Source organism: Martes martes, assembly GCF_963455335.1.
Source record: "Martes martes genome assembly, chromosome: 5".
NCBI lineage: Eukaryota > Metazoa > Chordata > Mammalia > Carnivora > Mustelidae > Martes > Martes martes.
Window position 1 is genome coordinate 127420005 of NC_137892.1, and position 20020 is coordinate 127440024.

Consider the following 20020-nt stretch of genomic DNA (forward strand, 5'->3'; position numbering starts at 1 on the left):
TTCAACTGATTGGATGATTTCCACCCACATTCTGAAGGGTTATCTGCTTTATTTAAAGTCAGCTGATTTCAGTGTTAATCACATCTACAAAACATCTTCACAGCAGCATTTAGGTTGGTGCTAGACCAAATACCTGAGCACCATAACGTGGCTAATGAGGAACATACAGGTAGCCATCACAGTGTAGGTGCAAATATCCAAAAGAAAACATTAAGCATGGAACCTAACTGTTTATCAATCAGAAAAAAACCCCATTTGATCAAATTAGGTTTATGGCAGGAAATGCCAGCATGACTTCACATCAGAGCTGGGCTTTTAAATCTTATTCTTTGGATTTCAATTAGCCTATTGATGATCTACTCAGTGCTTCCAAACTGATGTGCTTAAAATCAATGTCAAATTCTAACACTTTGGTTGAAATTCTCTTTGGAAACTGTGGTATGTTACTGGATGGGATCTGAAGAAGAAAGGTGGCAATGATGTGGGAGATCTGGGAAGAGAGGTGCCACTGACAAGCACCTCTTCCTTCTTTGGTCTGCCATACACCTTTGGTGACAGATGGCCTCAGTGGAGGCCTGCATTCTTAAACATCTATTGGTTTTGGCTTGAAGATTCTGTTTTCTGCAAAGCTTGTTGGATTTTTCTTGCCTGGTTTTAGAAAGAGATGGCATTACTTGTATGTCCTCCCAACCCAAGATACTAATATATATAGTCGTGTAAGCCTTCAACCAGAAATTACATCATTTAAAGTGGAAGGATACCACATATTCATATTTAGCTTCCTTCTGTGATCCAAGTCATGTTCTAATATGTCCATGCTGATTGACATATGACTACTCAAGTTAAGGAAAGAAAAAAGACTAAAAATGTCATAGGACCTTTGCAAAATTGACTCAAACTAACTGTTAAAAAGGAAACAATTAGACATTTTGAACATGGGTAGCTATTCAATATTATAGAATGGTTGTTAATTGTTTTAGTTGGTATAATGATTTTTTTGGAGCAACTTTTAAAGCGTAATTATTATATAGATGAGTATAAATATATGTAAGATATGCTGAAATAATTGTGGATGAAATAATACAGTGTCTGAGATTTGCTTTGAAATAATACAGAAGGAGGAAGTAGATTGGCATATGGGTCAACTAAGTTTAATTATGAGTTGCTGATTGTTGAAGCTGTGTCCTAGGTATACGGGCATTCATTATTAATTCTGTCTACTTTTGTTGGCATTTAAAACTTTGTGAAATAAAAAGCTGAAAAATAAAGTCAGAGTTTTAAAATGCTCTACAAACAGATAATTCATGATCTTCTCCCTGCTGTCAAGTCAGGTCTTGGACCTAGAAACTATATGGTTGAATAGAGAGAAGAACAAGACCAGGCACAGAGCTGGTTCAGGGTGTGATTGTGTGTTTTTGTGTGGGTTTTTTTTATGTAACTATTTGTTTCGTCATATGTGTATATAGGTCATTGATTAAGTGAAAATTTTAGAGTATATATCAAAGCTTAATAGTGTATATACTGTTTTTATTTTTATTTTTTAAGGTTTTATTTATTTATTTGAGAGAGATAGAGCATGAGCCGGGTAGGGAGTGGCAGAGGGGGAGGGAGAAATGTACTCCCTGCTGAGCAGGGAGCCTGACATGGAGCTTAACACAGGGTTCCATCCCAGATCCACCCCAAGATCATGACCCAAGCTGAAGGTAGATGCTTAACCAGCTGAGTCCCTCAGGTGTCCGTCCCAGTATAAACTGTTTTTAGATTGATATATTGAATCATGCTTATCCCTTTTATTAGTTATGTGCAACTATATAGTAGCAATTGAGATGTGGAAATATCTTTAGTTGTCATACTTATTAACTGTTTCATCACCAGATTTGTAGGTAAACATTGTTACTTTTTAAAAAAGATTTTATTTATTTGACAGAGAGATCACAAGTAGACAGAGAGGCAGGCAGAGAGAGAGGGGGAAGCAGACTCCCCGCTGAGCTGAGAGCCTGATGTGGGGCTCGATCCCAGGACCCTGAGATCATGACCTGAGCCGAAGGCAGAGGCTTAATTAACCCACTGAGCCACCCAGGCGCCCCAAAACATTATTACTTTGGCTTAATCACTGAAAAAGGTTTTAAAGATTGAATAACTTTCTTAACAGTCATTGAGTTACTGTAGGCATAAAGTAAGACCCTGTTAGTGATATTTTTTAGCTCTCAGTTTACCAGTCTTCATGGTATCCTAACATTCCCGTGAGTTTTAGTCACAATTTTTGTTTTTTACTATAACAAAGTCAAATACTTTAAAACTTAGGTATCATGGAACAAGTTCAGATATTGAAGTGCCAACTGGATTTTGGCACCATTCCTTACATATTTGTCATCAAAAGTCAAAAGTAACAGGAAAGAAATTAGGCAGATAAAAGCAGTTTGGTTTCCTAGGGACGGAACTGATGTACAGTCAGTGCTGTGGAAATCTGAATTCTGTCCCTACAGCTACCACTACCATCCTCTCTAATCAGTGTCAGCAGATGTGTTGGGTTGAATTAACATCCGGAAATCCTCTACTACAATGAAACTAAACATTTATGCCTAAGTCTACAATATTTAGTCATAGCTCATATTTGTTCCTTTTACGTTCTGAAACTATTATACATGGCCTGTCATTGAATTACTTTCAGTCAGTGTTCCCTTGTTTAGTTTTCCCAGGAAGGCTGCCTGGTCTTTTGACCAACTAATATGGTATTAGGAGGCATTTTGGAGAGAGTATGATACTTCTTTTTTAACTAAGTTCTCTTTGTCTGCCTCTCTGATTTCACTGACTTGAGTACAAGTTGATTCTTTTTAAAGGTTATCTCTCTCTTATGTTTAACCACCAAATAGACCTTTTTAAAAAAATTTTACTTACCCTAATTTCTTAGACATGATTAAGCAGAGTACATTTTGTAGCTATTTATGTGGACTTAGAGGGAGTTCATCATTTCTGTTTTGAAGGAGTTGGAGTTACTACTTTTCTAAAAAAGATGTGAAGTGTGTATACTACACTGAGATCTCTATAGGCTAGAATGAAGAGACCCCAAATGGGTGGAAGAGTTCATAGTCATTATCTTTCCAGGAATAGTTTATTCCTTCTGTTTCTGCCCAATTCTCCCTTTCAATGCCAAGTTAATAGAAGACTCCATAGGAATATATATATATATATATATATATATATCTCCCATATATATTAATATATATTATTGCATAATTTATAATGATATAATATGATATAATTATATAATACATATATTTGTCAGCAAGTAAATTGTGGGCAGGGAACAAACAAAATCCAAAGATTATTTTTGCTTTTTGGTAACTTTAAGGTAATCTTGAAGATGTTATATTAGTTTCTATACCATGGTAACCAAATACAGTTGCTTTGGAAGCCAGTTTGCTGGTGACAAAATTGCAGAAGTCATGAACAAATAGCACTTTGCCTTTATATAAATCCATGTAATTGGTTTTAAAATTGGGGAGCTTCTACCATCTTCAATGAAAGAGCCTAAGGAAAAAGGAAAGTATTATATTAATGACACACTATGGTCACATTGTTCCTCTCTAGCCACTGAAGAGCACATTATGATAATGGGGTATTAATTCTTGGTTGTCACAGCATGGAACAAAGATATAAAAATGATCAGGGTTCTGACTGGAAAATTTCATTTGTGTAAGTAAATTATTCAGCAAGCACTAACCCTTGAAGAAGCACAGAAGGGGTTAAAACAAGAACAGAAAATTTCAAAATGTTTTTATGGTCACATAGATGGCTGCTTCAGAGTTTAATCATCCTTTGTTTGCTTGTTAACAGACTGGGCCCCTCATTTAGGTGCAGTTGGAGCAGCCAAGTAACAATTCTGTTGTGCCATGGATTCAGGTGTCAGAGTGTCCCAAATCCTTCAGTGGTGATGTTGCTATTAGAGGTCAGATACAACCACAAAAATATACCCCAGTCAGGTATCAATTGGAAATTAAGCTTAAGAATTATCCTTTTCTATTCCAAAGTCGTTTTCTTAGAGTTAGTTGGGTCTTTTTTGAAAATTCCTAAGTTCCTATTGAATAATTAATTTGCTGAATGACAAAATTGGCTCAGAAAAATCTGGGGTTGCCGTTTATACAGTTTTCACCCAAATGATGAGGAATGAACCAGAATAATCTTTGCCTTAGGTGCCCAAACATGGAAAATAAAGAAAAAAACCTAAAGACCACTGTTCGCCTAATTCATGACCAAGCATTGCAAAGTAGGATATGAAATGCTTATTAAACACCTTATAGATACATACTAACATTCTTATTAAAATTAACCTGGTCTTGGTTCAATAAATTTGTGCCACCAAGAAATATGACATCTGTGGAATGTTTAAGCTCAGTAATTGGGTCACAAAAATACTAAACGGAGACCTAAACTCACTTGGAAATGTTTACTTTTATTTAAAAACAGAATTCTCAAGTGCCTCTCTGCTTTGTGATTTCATCCAGGACAAGAATGAAAATACTGAAATGTGGCAAGATTTCTAACAGAATGAAAGCCAAGAAACACTGAAAACACAGTTTTGAGATTTCCGGTTTAATTTCCAGGACAAAGAGATTCATTGTCGGTTTATATCACCTTTGCTACATGGCTACCTGGATCAACAAAAGCTGTTGACCTCTGTGGGGTCACCCAGTACCCCATTCTGGCTCTGATTTTGCACTACTCCTCACAGTAGTGAAGCGCTGGGATTTTGAGGCCAGGATTTCTTTACCAAATTGGCTCTTAATCATTCCCAAAGGAAGAACTGGAAAATAGTTGGGATTTTTCTTCTATACTTTCACATTAGTTTATTCTCAGAGCACTTATCATGTGTGTTTTGAGCCACATGTTGGGTAAAGATGGAAGAAGCGTTTAACTACTTTTTTCCCCTGAAGAGCAATATCATATTTTTGTTAGTATAGTGCTTTGTTTTGTTTTGTTTTGCTCTGACACATGGCTTCTGTAAAAATTTCAGTGTTTCTCTTTGGACTTAAGTACCCGATTCAAGGGAATAAAAACAAATACCAATGCATGACTTTTTCATGTTACAAATTTAGTTGCTTTTTTGATCAATATTTCTATGGTATCATTCAACTCATTATCATCTTACGCCTCTTATATGTAACAAAAAAACAATTTTATGGACTTTGTGACAAAATTCATTAGTTTTCTGGGTTTCACTTAGCATTATTTTTCACAAATGCCATTTCCTTTCCTTCTAATCTTCATTTTTAGATACAAATGTGGGAATATGACAAAAAAGGCAAATTTTTGTTAGCAGCCAATTCTTTCATAGCACCTTGGCATATACAATTTCATCAAACAAGACAAGAAGACAAAGAACTGTAAAGGGAAACAGATTATTAAATTTGATTAAGGGATGAAATTTGGTTCTTTACTGGTCCTGATTTGTTTTGGGTCAGAAGGCATTGAGCAGATGTTATTATTTGTTTCTTGCTGAAATCTATGTGTGGCTATGCTCTGGCATCTCAGTGTATTTTATGATATTTTACTGTATCTTTCATATTTATTTCTTTTTTTACATTCCCATAGCCACCACTCTATGTCAACTTTTAACACCTTACACTTTAGAAATCAGCCATGGCTTCCTAGCTGGAAATGACAAATTCAGGTGACTGTCTGCAAGAACAGTAGGGTTAAATTGGGAGCAAGTTGACCTGAGAGAGGCTGGGCTCAGCAGATAAAACTTCTGAAGTCAACTTACTGTTCATTAGAACAACTTATTGTTCATTAGACTTCCATGTTGAACCACCGCTGCTGAGCCACTCTATACAAATTATCTTTTTACTACCTGAACCCCTGCTTCCCATTAGATTCCTCCAGTGATTCAGCCTCTCAACTGAAAGCTCCTGGTTTTATTCCAGTTTGGCATGGAGGAATGACTGTTTTTTCACGTTCTACCCCGACCTCTATCCCTGGTTTTTGTTTTCCATTTATCCTTCCCAGTCTCCTTCTGCTCTGCATCTACTTCAGACAACCAGCACTTTACAACATGGGACTTCAGTTTTCTATGACAATTAACAGTGAAAATTATGGCTCATCTTGATACTCAGATACCAGTCACCAAGGGAATTGTTCTAGTGATTTGTCTTCTATGTACAATGTTTGTTCTCTTTTTGGAGACATTCACCAATTATGTTTTTATAAATGCAAATTGTTCTTTCTATTGGAAGGAAGATGAATGATATTAAAGATTTTTTTATAGGAAACTTCATATTTTTTTAAAAGATTTTATTTATTTATTTGACAGACGGAGATCACAAGTAGGCAGAGAGGCAGGCAGAGAAATAGGGGGTAGCAGGCTCCCCGCTGAGCTTGATTTCACAACCCATGAGATCATGACCAGAACCAAAACCAAAAGTCAGATGCCGAATTAACTGAGCCACCCAAGAACCCCAAGACTCTACTCCTTTTCTTTTTTTTTTTTTTTAAAGATTTTGTTTATTTATTTGACAGACAGAGATCACAAGTAGGCAGAGAGAGGAGGAAGCAGGCTCCCTGCTGAACAGAGAGCCTGATACGGGGCTCAATCCCAGGACTCTGGGATCATGACCTGAGCCGAAAGCAGAGGCTTTAACCCACTGAGCCACCCAGGTGCCCCCTAAAGATTTTTTTTTTTTAAATCTGGCGAATTATCAGAATGGACAAGAGGGTTTCTAGATAGATTAGAAGAATCTGCCAGGTTACGTGATATCTTTTAGTGCAGTGGCTTTTTATGTTCTGGTACAATTCATTTTAAAGAAATAAAGTCAGTTCACAATACATCGGTGTTGCCATCCATTCCATGACCTTGCCTCCTTTATTTTTGTGTCTTCTGATTGATCATTGAAGGAGGCATGTTATATGGTTTATAGCATCTTGATCTTTGGGTTTTTGTCTCACTCCTCCATGTTCTGTCCTGGGTGCTCTGCTCTGCTCTTGGTTTTATACAATCTTTGCTTTTTTCTTCTCATGACATGTCAGCCCTTTAGGTAGAAATTACCAGTCACCTTCCTTTCACTTTGCCCTTATTTAGCCTGGCCTTTATAGTCCTCAACTTATCTCCCAATTTTGACCCATCTGCTATTTTTAGACGTGTCTGCTAATCTGCTTTCCCCAGCTCTGACATTCTCTAATTCCTCTGGCTCTTTTCAATCTCAGTCACATGGGATGGGATTTCCTTTTGCCCTGTCCCCAGTTCTTGAGACCTTAAAACTTGATAAGGTTTATTTTTCTGGTCCAGAGAATCTTGATCCTCCAGTAAGGGCCTTCTGACATGAAATGCTGATTAATCTTCATTTCACTCTCCAAATTCATTCTTTACCCTTCTCTACCCAGCTTTGTTTCTTGAAAGCCTAACCTCTTTATGGATTATGCCACCTAAGCTCTTTTGTCTTCTGGTTTCCATGTGGGTTCAGCAATGATAGAAATTAGCAGACAGGAAATAAAGGAAAGTGGAGTTTAATTCTCTCTGCTTCTCCTCACTTTGTTTGGGCAATGGCCATCTTCCTTTACCTATAAATAGTTCCAGGTATTTTAATTAGGTGTCACTGTCTTATGGCTCTGGTCCTCACTGGATAACATGATCCTCTTTTTATCTCATCTAGTATGGAGAAGGTAAAAGCTTTCCACTATAGCTGGTCCTTGAATGTTTCACCATTTTCATTGGTAGTCTTAATCTGGTCCACACTTTCGTAAATAGTGGCATCATTAAAGTTTCTTCAGTTAGTCCTTTGTACCATCTATTTCTTGCAGGATTTCTAACTGGTACGTGGGTTTGAGAATAAGACACAAAGCATATATAACTGATGCTAATAGGTCTTTATAAATGTGACTGCCCTTTGGAGACTGGTTATGTGAAGGTCACAATATATGTCTCAGAGTTATATGTACACACATTTTAGGCAGATGGATAAGCAGACAATGTGAAGAGAGGATTGCTTGAGGAATATGGAGAGTTAGGATTTTCTCTCTGAGGGGATGAATTATTAAGATGGGTATAGTTGGATAGATTTCTACTCTTCTGCTGAGTTAGTACTTTATGGAATAGGCACAGTAACAGGCAAGAGAATAGGCATAGGAAAGGTTAGAGCAGAAGTTGAAGCTTATGTGCATAATCAGCTAATCCACCCAGAGTGGACTTGGGCTGCTTTTCTCCTTTGGGGATAATGAATGTCTGCCATGCTAGAGTCAACTCATGAATTAAGTATAAAACTGCATAACTTGGGGATTGGCTTTCCCCTCTGAGTCAGAAAACATCAGTGGGCCATGCTCCATCAATACCTCAAATGGGGAATAGGTAAGAGGATTTTAGCTGAATCGTACTTTGAGGGTAAAACAGAATAGTTTCTGGTGGTGCTTAGACATTAGTGGCTCTGTGCTTCATAAGCTGAGCAGGATGAAGTACCATGAGCATGCATTTTGTGAAAAGTAATGACAAAGGATGCTGAGACTTTCTGCAAGAGTGGTGAGGCTATCAGAGCAACAGGAAAAGTGGACCAGTAAGAAGCTAGAGCATCCTGATGTGCATTCACTTTCTGGGGAGGCCTCTCTAGAAACATGGCAGTGGTGCTACAGTCAAGGTTCAGTTGTGGGTTACCAAATTATTGCCTTAGTCCAACTGGTCTATGGCCCAAACATGTCTCTGTATCTTTAAGCCCCATCAAATTGCAGAAAATTTGGTGTCTTCAGTCACTGTGTGCAGACTCCAATATTTTTGTTCAAAACATTGAACTACACAGCCAGGTTTAGGTGGGGAGTTTAGGAATTATCTGGTAAATTACTTTGTGCCAACAGTTAAATGAATTCAATCTGGACCCAAGTTGATTTAAAAAAATTTAAAAAAAAATTTTTTTTTTGCTTATTCGGCCAATTTAAACTGGCTGTCTATGGCAGACCAAAGTTAACAGATCATATGCTTTTAGACAAGGGACTATGACTAGCAGAATGAAGTGGAGTCATGTCCAGGGAAATCATGAAGTCCTTGTGTTTTATCTGGGATTAAAAAAGAAGAGTGAAGAACTATATTTTTGTAAGTTTTTTTTGTTTTTTTGGTTTTTTTTTTTTGGGCACTGAGTAGTGAAATACTGATTGAAAGTTACTGTTAAAAACAGAAGTTCCAAGTTCTAAAATTTTTGGTCATAGAAATTAATAGCAATAAATATCAATCTTTTGACCTGTGTCAATTGAAATGGCTGATGATACGGACCCAGTTCATCAGATTTTTTTTCTGTGTTCATTGGGCAAGGGTGATTTCAGACAAGTCCCTCAGTCTTTGCCCTGAATTAAATCTCTACCCTTTATGTTTCTCCAGTTCTGTCCTACTCAATAAAGAACCACACAACCCACACTCATAGTGAACAAAGCTGTTATTTAATGGAATCTTTCCACTGTGAAACCAAATTATTTTAATTGGCTTAAAATATTACTAAATGCTGGAAGCCAAGTACGTGACCTCTGGCCCTACTAGTGTTTAAGATATCATACTCTTCATACTTTCTAGTGAAAGTCTCAGGCCTATTTCTGAAGAAGGGCCAAATATAAATAAATTCGTAGTGTTTAGATCAGGGTTTTGCCAATGTATATTATGTCTCATATAAGCCTTTATTATATAACTTCCTTCTTTGGGTTTTATAGAGTTTTTGTTTGTTGACATTCAGGGTGTGTCTAGAAAGTATATTTTTGATTTATCCTACTCACCTAGGCAGAGTGCCCTGGACATTAGAGGATCTGATTTATACCTCATGGTTTATTTTTTGGGCTGGTATATTTCCTACATTTTGTTCATGTGCCCTTGGACTTCTTAGGAAAAGCTTGACAGCTCATTTTTATATATCAATAAATAAGTAAGTAATACATCATGGATCAAAGGCCACAGCAGCAGCACCATAGAGAGAATTATATTGTCCTAGGCACTTATGTACTTATAATGATGATATCCTTGGACCCAAGGTCTAACACATTTTTCATTAGGACTATTAGATTCCATACAAGATCAACAATTACAAACACTCTAGTGAGGATGATTAAAATTCAACAGGCTTCTTTCACAGGCTTCAGAGTTTAATATTCTCATATCTTCCTCTTTGGCTTGACTTCTTTCTGTATTTCAGAATTCCCTTGTTTGATTTCCAAAAACTACTCTTTTAATACCTCTTAAACCCAAGGGCATAATTGAAGAAGAATGAAGCCTGGAATTCTCGAATCTTTAATGAGCCTCCTAGGAGCCAGGTCCAGTTTAAGAAGTCCATCCAAGAGCAAGCATGCCTATCACTCTCCGTGCTCCAGGTCAAACTTTAGAGCCTCTAGTCCAAGAGGGGATTTATCTTTTGTAAAATCCACCAGGTTTCCTTTGGTAATAAAAGAGCAGGCTTGAGAGGGGTACTTTTCAGAAGCTGTAATCTAGAATGTACCTCTGCATATTTGGATATTCATCTCTTTATATGGCACTGTCATCTGGTGCCCAGTAGTGCCTGGCATAGAGGAGGACTCACACGTTATTTGTTGAATGCATGATTCAATAAATTTAATTTTTAAAGGCAGGTAGAAATCTTAAATCTTTAACTTACAAATATATCACCTACATTTCCAAGCAAAATAAAGGACGCTTTATGAATAAAGGAAAACAAAATGTAAGGAGATGGGGAAAAAAAAGGAGAGACAAAGTGGAAGGCAAAGAAGAAACAAGATTATAGAGCTTTGTTCTGATAACATGATTGAATATTTTGGTATGATAGTATGCTTAGTTATCTGTTAAATTGTCTTGTTTTTGATTTTTCTGTTTTATGGTCAGTAGTACGAGGCAGACTTAAGCAAATCATGGTCATCGAAATTTGTCTTAAAAGCATCTTCATCCCTTTCATCATTTTATTCCCAAGTAACTAAGATAATAACGTCAACATCAATAAAGATAGCTCATATGTTTAGAAGCACTGAGTCCTCCTGACAATCCTATAAAGTAAATTCCATGATTTCTTAAATTCTATAGATGAGTAGATTGAGATGGGGTGGTTTAAAGGTTAAGTTCCTTTGCCCAAGGTCACACAGTATGCATGTAGCAGATTGGAACCTAGGCAGCCTTTCCTCATACCTTCTTTCTGGGTGTCCAGGATCCTTAATGCATCTTCCTGGTATGTACAGCCCCATTACGTTGCTCACTCCTGTTGTGAAGCCTCAGGGGGCCTACAGTGTATCTGGGCTTTCCTAATCTTATACCCTTCAAAACTTGTGTGCTTCAGAGCCTTGCACTGAAAAATAAATCCTTCCTAATGGATTAAGATCTGATAATGAGTTAATTTGTTGTCATTCCAAGATTTATTTATATATTTAACAGAGGCGCCCTGAAGATTGTGCTTTGCTCAAAGGAGTTACTATGATATTGAGAAGTTTAGACAGTTGGTAGATCTTTGGGCGACGGACACTAATTTGGTCTAGGCTGACTTTTCAGTGCCCTTCACATCACCCTAAAAAAGCAGACTTTTTTTTTTTTAGCATATGCTCTGGGAAGATGTGATGAGAGAGTAAGTGTTGCATGTTCCTTCATTATTTGTAAGCAATTCTAGTCAGGCTCATTCATATGTATGTACTCATTTCCCCTTTTGACTATGAGGGCACCCAGGGAAGTTTTTTCCGGTATCCTTTGGGGATTCTTGGGAGAGAGGGCAGTTTGACACTGGAGAAGAGAGACTACATTGCTCTTTTTGATTGACATTTGTGCTGATGCAGCAAGCAAACAAGCTGTGGGTGTGTGTGCTCTGACTCAATTCAGGATTCCTGTTTTAGTAGTGTTGTTTGTTGTGGTATATGTGTATGGATGGTGAAAAGGAGAGAGATGGTGAGAGAGTGGGGAGAGAGAGGGAGAGAGAATAAAACTCTGGATTTAATTAGAATTTAGTTACATCTGTGCCTTTCTTTGAGAACCCTCCTCTATCCTAGCTATGAGACCTTGGGCAAGATAACTTAGCTCTCTGATACTCAAGTAGGAAACCTTCTCAGTTTGGACATGCTGTAATTCTATGATTCAATGATTTAAACCTTTGCCATTTGTAAACCTTTACTTCAAGGGCCTCACCAACTGTCTTAGGTTGAGTTCTCAAGAAGCAGACCCTGGGACAAAGATTCCTATGCCAGTGATTTTTTTAAAAGGAAGTGTTAAGAGCAGGAAATACATGGGAAGGAGGACAGGAAAAGAAGGAAGCCAAGCAAAGATCTATCTTGGGCAGAGTCCTGCAGAAAGTCTACCAGCCTTATCTGCAAGGGAGATCTGGAGTGTTAGCTGTGCTTTGGAGTTGTAATGATATAAGGCAAGGGAGCTGAGTTTTCTACCTCTGTCTCTTGTTAAAGGCCAACTTGTCTCCCCATTCATCTTTCCCCTAGTTCCCTGAAATTCTCATTTTTCCCAGGCATGGATGCATATATACATGCAAAGGGACTCTAGCAGACTGAGGACAGTTCTTTTGAAAAATAGTGGGTGCTAGCTTTTAGAAGTAAAAGCGTATTAAAAGGGGACTGGTGCACAAAAATGCTAGAAGGCGATTTGAGAAGAGTTGGTTGGAGCACCATTCTGCTTCATTCTACTCTACACTGTGAAAATGGTGAAGTTTGTGACATAGCCGCTATTGTCAACAGTCAGTTTACATAGAGAGAAAGATAGTAAATAAGACTCAGAAAGCAGCCACTCTCTTTCCAGGACTCACCAGTGAGGCCAAATGCCATTGTCAAACTGAGTCCATTCTTATCCTCAAATCTGATTGCTAGCAAAATTTCAGGAGACATGGGAAAGGCAGCAACCATATCTGTTGCAGGGTAGAACTTTGATTCTCTCCTAGATCAGTATAACATTTTCCACATAAGGCAGAGATAGCCTTGGGACAAAAATTGTCTGGTCTTGGGTTGTCTGGGTGGGTCAGTTGGTTAAGCGTCTGACTCTTGATTTTGGCTCAGGTTACGGTTGGGGTCATAGGATTGAGCTCCATGTCAGGCTCTGTGCTTGGCATAGAGCCTGCTTGTGATTCTCTTTCTCCCTCTGTATCTGCCCCTCCTTGCCACTTGCTCTCTGTCTCTCAAAATAAAATAAAATCTTAAAAAAGAAAGTTGTCTGCTCTTTGTGTATGATGACCTGAATCTTTTTTTTTTTTTTTTTACTTTTTTAAATTGTGTTATTTTAATCACCATAAAATACATCATTAGTTTTTGATGCAGTGTTCCAAGATTCACTGTTTATGTACAACACTCAGTGCTCCATGCAATATGTGCCCTCCTTAATAGCTACCACCAGACTCACCACCCACCCACCCCCACAAGCCCTGTTTGTTTCTCAGAGTCCACAGCCTCACATGGTTTGTCTCCCCATCCAATTTCCCCCAACTCACTTTCTCTTTCCTTCTCCTAATGTGATGACCTAAATCTTATAAATGAGAATATTCTAAAAAGTAATCACATGAAGGCTAAAAACTAAAAGGTAACTGGGGGAACCTATGCATATTCAAATATTCTTAAAAGCCAAGATATTTATGTTCAGTTTTCAGGCAATGGTTTTATTCTCTTCTCAGACATACTTATTTTTTTTTAATGAGTTACTCATTTTCTTTCAAAACATCTACATACTTAAAATGTTTTCCTTATGAATCAATTTTTTATTTGACAGAAGTGAAGATACTTGTGCCCATAAAAAATGCCATGTGTTTTTGAAGTGTTAGAAAAAACAGCTCTTTGGCACTAAACAAAGCTGAGGCAGGAACGTAGGAGAGCAGCTGCAGAATGACAGAAAAAATGTAAGATAATGAGACATGTGAGAGAATGTATAATTTAATGTGGGGCTTGAAGCAAATGGCGGGAGGAGGAACATAAATGAGAAAACAGTTAAAAATAGTGACTAAAATGGCTTTAAATCCAATACAACATAAAATGAATCAATTAGTGCTTAAACGTTGGAGGAGGCATGATGTTATGAAAGAATCTGGAAAAGGCTGACAGATTTTTAGTCTATGATTTTAAATTCATAGGACCAACAATTTCTCTGCCTAGATAGATTTATCTGCTGTTTTTTTCTTCTTATACTAGTTGACAAAATGACTTCCTTTCTTTTCCACTTTCTGAGATGTGAATCAATCTGTTATAGAAGCCTCGGTTTTTAGTTTTCTGAAAACATTCCACAAGATGTATGGAAAAATGTGTTCAAGTTTTAGAAAATTCTTGGAACTCCTGCAAAACTGTGGATCTCCCTGCATATGGATAATAGAGGTGCTTCTTAGTTGTTCCAGAGTTGGCTCATTGTTGCTATGTTAATGGAATTTTGAGGAATGATGGCAAGTACCATGTGGCTCCCTATGACACCTATTTACTTCTTTCTGGTTTTTAATGATATTGTCCATGAGTATGTGTATTAGATCCTGAAACAAGAATGTCCAGAGTCTTTGCAGTGAGTGTGTATTCCACAGGAAATTAAGGAAATTATCTTAAAACTTTTAAGAACCTGAAAGCTTTTAATAGATAATAGATAGCTGGCTATCTGTCTTCCTGGAATGGTTTACCTGAAACTTGCATTCATGGAAGAAATCATGGATGATTTCTGGAAACCCTTCCTATTTCGAGGAAAATAGTGTGTTCTTCATAACAAGTACTCACTCAGGGCTGGTTGGATACATGAAGGGATAAAACAATAGGAAATTGAGGTTCATAGGTTATACCAACAAAATGACAAATTTTCACCTTAGAATTGGGGGACAACAAGAAATCTTTTATTTTTATCTAAAGTCCAGTCTAACAAATATATTTCTCATACTTAGGTTTTTACATTTTCAAAAATCTAACTGCTGATTCATCTTATAATATATGTGTGCTTCTAATAGGTTAGTTTTCTAGTTTTTCTCCAATTTTACTCCATATCAATGGTTTGTGTAACAATCAACTTAGCACTGAGGAAGCATGGTAGGTAACATGTTCCTTTCTAAGAGCTTTGAAAAATTCCCCCTATTAACTTATTCATTGCAAGAGTATATTTTGTGGAGAAATCTGTATCAGAATGTTGTGACCAATTATGGTTTTTTACTCCTACCCATTTGCATTTAGGTAATATTTTTTAAAAGATGACCTATGAACCCACTGCCTCAGAATCACCTTGAATACTTGTAAAAATCTAGATTTCCTGGACTCTAAACAAACCAGTGAAATAGAATTCTAGGGCTTGCAAGGGCTATGAAATTTGCATTTTTTCAAGATCCCAAGGTAATTCTTGTGAAACGTTGAGAACCACTGGCCAAAAATGTAGAGGGTATCCCAGGCAAAATTGTGCAGTAGGTTTTGTCTTCAGGGATGTTTGGCTACTCTTCCATGTTCCTTCCCTGCCTTCAGCACCTCTGGTTGTAATGTCAGTTCCCCCCAAACATATCTTATAATGAATTTATACTGTTATGTGAATGACATGATTTTTTGCTCATTCTAGATTGTGTATTTTAAAAATAAGACTGCTAAGGATAGTAAGCTAGTACTAAAAATGACTGGTTCTCTAATGGTGGATTTTTAGCAACTGTAACAAAAGAGTTATCTGGAGGGAGATGGGAAACTTCCCCAGCAACCATCTCATCACTAAGGCAACCTTCTTCACCTACTCACCAGATGGCCCTTCTAAAGTCACTTAGTGCAAGGTCCTTGGAAGCAGGAGTCTGAACAGGATTGAGGCAAAGCCAATAGCAATCTTTTGTTTCCCACTGTCCCTTTAAAATCATTTAATTTGGGAAAATCCTTGCCCTATCCCAGAGGAAAACTTGTGCAGTTTCATGACATTCTGATCCTTTAAAATAAAAAAATGCAGTCTCAATGGAGTCATTCACAGCATTTTGTTTCATGTAATAACAAAAACTTTGAACTTGATTTAAAACTTAATCTTCCCTTTTGCCTAGCTAGGTTTTGCCTTGGGCAGTCTGCTCACAATGGCCTTTCTCCTTTTTCACCATCTGGTGTTTCTTCTCTCTCAGCTTGATAACTACTATTTCTTATCTTGGCAGGGTTGAACTAAGGGGACACTGGAGGAGTAAGAGGGCGAGGAACGCTCTTAGTGGATTGGTACTATCTCAGGATGGTTTGATGCTCTGAACTATAGAACACTTCAGTCAGTTCTTTAGAAACTGCCATTGGGGACATTTGATTGTGTGTCTTGTGATCTGGATGATACATTTTTCTCAGGTTGGCTGTTCCCTCCTCAGCTCATGGTATTTTCCTCCTACTTCCTTCCTTCCTTTCTGCTTTTCTTTTCTTCCTCCATCTTTTGTTTTACTTTTATTTTTTATTTTTTTTGGTTTGATCACTCTGCACAGATGTGCTTACCCCAAAGTGATCCTCTTAAGCAGTATTTGAAATGCTTCAAATAAAATCAAATGCTCCCTTCCTTTTGTGTTAACATACATGGCTCTTTTTCCTCAGTAAATCCTGGGAACACAGGCAGATTACAGTACAGCTACAAGTTTTCCTTTGCATTGTACTTGTTAGCCAGCTATTTCAGATATCCATTGCTACGTAACTAACAACCCACACAGTAGCTTAAAATAACAATGATTTATTATTTCTAATGGTTCGTTGAGTTGACTGGGTGGTTTCTTTGCCTGTTTTGGCTGAGTTTGCTCATGAGCTGCAATGGGCAATAGGGTTGGGTGGACTGGAATACCCCAAATGGCCTCATTCATATGCCTAACAGTGGTGCTGGTTGTTGCCTGGGGTGACTCTTCTCCTCCCAACCAGTGTCTTTCAGCAGGTGAGATTGACTTTCTAAGTGACAGTCTTGGTATAGTGTCCCAGGAGGGAACAGTAGAAGTTGCAAAGTCTTTTAAGACTTATACTTCTAAGTCACTTAATGTCACTGTTGTCACATTTTGTTGGTCCAAGTAGTCCAAAGCCCAGTTCAGATTCAAGGAGTAAGGAAGTAGATGCCATGTCTTGATGGAGGAAGTGACAAAATCACAATGCAGAAGAGGTTAAATATCAGGATGAGAGGAATCTGAGGTCATATTTTGTAATTACTAAACTGACATTTTAGAGTTTTTCGGATTTCTGTCAAATACAAGTTCACTGTATCTCTATGACTTGCAGAAGATATATATTGAGGTCTCTAAGTGGTTCCATTGAAGAAACTCCCTCATCTTGGGCTTGAGGGCAAGCAAAACGAGGGGAAACAGGATGCATAAAACAGTTCATTTCAAAGAAATCTCTCTAATTCCTGATACCCCAGTCTTTTATTTCATCCGTGTGGCTAAGAATCAAGTAATCTGTTTATAGAAGACTTCTTTGTAAATTCTTTATGTGGTTTCATACCTCCTTTCAAATTCAATATTTATTGCCTTTCAGTGTCTTTACCCAAACTTTATCTTAACATTCTCTTATACCTATTTGAAAAAGATTTCCAAAGCATGCCTCTCTAACTTCCGAGCAAATGATAACCAAGAGTGTAGCTTTGGAGTCATGAGAGTTGTGGTTTGACTCCCATATTTTCCACTCACTTCTTCTGTCTGAACCTTAGATAATTATCTCTGTAGTGTGACAAATAAGACATACCTCATGTGAAGCTTAAGTGCATTTTGACAATCCCATTCTTTTTTCTCAGTGCTTTGTCTACTGTGTTGTGTGACCCAGTTCTCTCTAATTACACGTGAGATGAAGTCTGCTTGGGGTTTCCAAGAGAGCTCTAAAAGATGAAGCCTCTTCCCTCCTTTTTAAAGTTAGGATGCTATTATACAAGGCAATGATATCTGGAGCTGGGGTAGTCATATCATGACCGTTTATCTCATGAGGATAATGGAGATGTGAGACTGAGAAGATCTGAGAAGATCCTGGATGGAACACTGAACTAACCAAGAATGTCACTTCTAGAATCTTACTATGTGAGAGAATTCAGTTTCTTTATTATTTTGTTACTAATTGCTGAGTATTTTACTTCCAGCCTAAAATATCCTATTGATGTAGTGCTTATTATTATATGTAGAGAAGGGGGTTAGTACCCAACTTTTTCAGGTAGATTAAAAAAAGGATAAGTAAAACAAGGCGGAGAGAGTTAAATAATAGGACTAAATCATGCCGTTAATCATTAGCAGTTAGGAGACTAGGGACTCTGACCTTTAACTTCCAGAATACATTTCCAGTCAGCAAATATTTTACTGAGCACTTACTAAATGCAGATCCTTAGAAGGTATCCTTTCCATCCCTGGGCTTGCATATCAGGAAGCAGCATGATGTGGTAGCAAAGTGAAAAGAACACAGGCATTAGATTCATAGACAGCCCATTTCTGCCACTTAATCAGCATGTAATTTGGGGCAAGTCCTCTTCCTCTGAGCCAAGTTTCCACAGTTGTCATGTGTGGTTGTGCTGACCTAGCAAGGTTGTGACAAGAATTACATGCAAAATTAGGTAAAGTAATATCTGTGAATCCTATCTCAAGATTGTGTCTAAATTAGCTTTAAGATGTCAGCAAAGTGGTTGGGTTGGGATTTATTCCTCAAAGGATGGTAAAACAGGGCAGAATTCTTCTGATAAGGCAATTTGGGGTCTTTGGAGCAGGAAGCAAGCCAAACCAAACCTGTTTGGGAAATCTTTATCCTAAGGGCAAACTCAGGGGCCAGAGGCCTGCTGCAGTTGATGATAAGAGTGGTAGGTGGAACTGGGGCTAGAAGGGGCTGTTTGGGAACTATTGTGAATGAAGTTCCAGGAAGGTGGCTGCAAATATCCTCAGGTTGTCACTGGTTTGTCTCTTGCTGCCCCTAGGTCCTGGATGTGTTCTCCTGATATAGAAAGCTGGCAAGGCCAATAGAGTTTTCAGGTGTGCACAAACTACTTCGGACAGAGAAGCTCAGGAAGCTTTCTTTTGGAACTGATCCAAATGTTAGAAAACCCTTCTTCCTCCTTCTTCCCATTGTTGGGGTGGGGAAGAAGCTGCACATATTGCTGGAAGAATCTGTACTGGGAAGTAGGAGTATGTTTTGGGAATCAAGAAGTTTGAAATAGGCTTTATCCCCAGGTAGAGCAGAGTTGTACTTTGGGTGAAGAGGAACTGTGTCAGCCTGCTAAGAACTGACCCGGGAGCCTTGGGTAGGGGCTTAGATGGCAAGGATTAGGAAGAATATGTGTAAAATTGGGATCCTTGAAAACAGATTCTGAGCTAGAGATATTCGTGTAGGAAATTTCTTGGGAGTGCTCTTGGGAACACTATCTGTAAAGGAATGAAGGAAGCAAGATTAGTAAGAAGGAGCAGATAAACTTCAGTAGGAAGGCAACAAAGGCCTCAGCCAATCCTAGAAGAGCTTTGGAGCCAGAAGCACCCTTGTAGAACGGGCGTCTTGCTTTAACCAAGTATTGGATGCAAGCTTTCCAAGGGGTTATAACTTTGCACAAGGCAGCTTCTTTTGGGTGAGCACAATTCTCAGAGAGGGGCATAGGTCTCATCCATTGGCAGCCAGTATTCTCTGTAGCTGAAAGAACGACTGAGTTGGTCTTGAGTGGGAAATCTGGATGTGTCATCATAGCATCCACTATAAACCCAATTCTTGCCTCCTGCTAACCGTTGTGATGCAAAATAAGGGCCTCATTACTCTTGGCTCAGTCTGCCTTAAACCATAAATTCATATGTAGTTGTTTTTGTGTATAAGTTCCTGAGTACTTGACCTGTCTGTCAATAACTAGTATCTCTTACTGTTTCAGGAAAGGATTCCACCCTAGCCCTGGTCCCGAGGCACCCTACCCAACCCCAGCCAGCTCCAGCCAAAGGGAAGAACTCTATGCATGTGTGCCATGTGTCACACCAAGAGTTGTTTCTATACCCAGAGTTCTCATTTAGAGACACATGTCCATAGATGTCAATTAATTATGGAGGGGATATTAAACTTTACCCTACCTATAATTAGGGAAAATTTATCACTGCTTTTTGGAAGACCCGCACTCCTTATTAAAGAATCTAAGCCTTTCTGCAATCTATTGCATTATCTTTAAAAGGTATATATT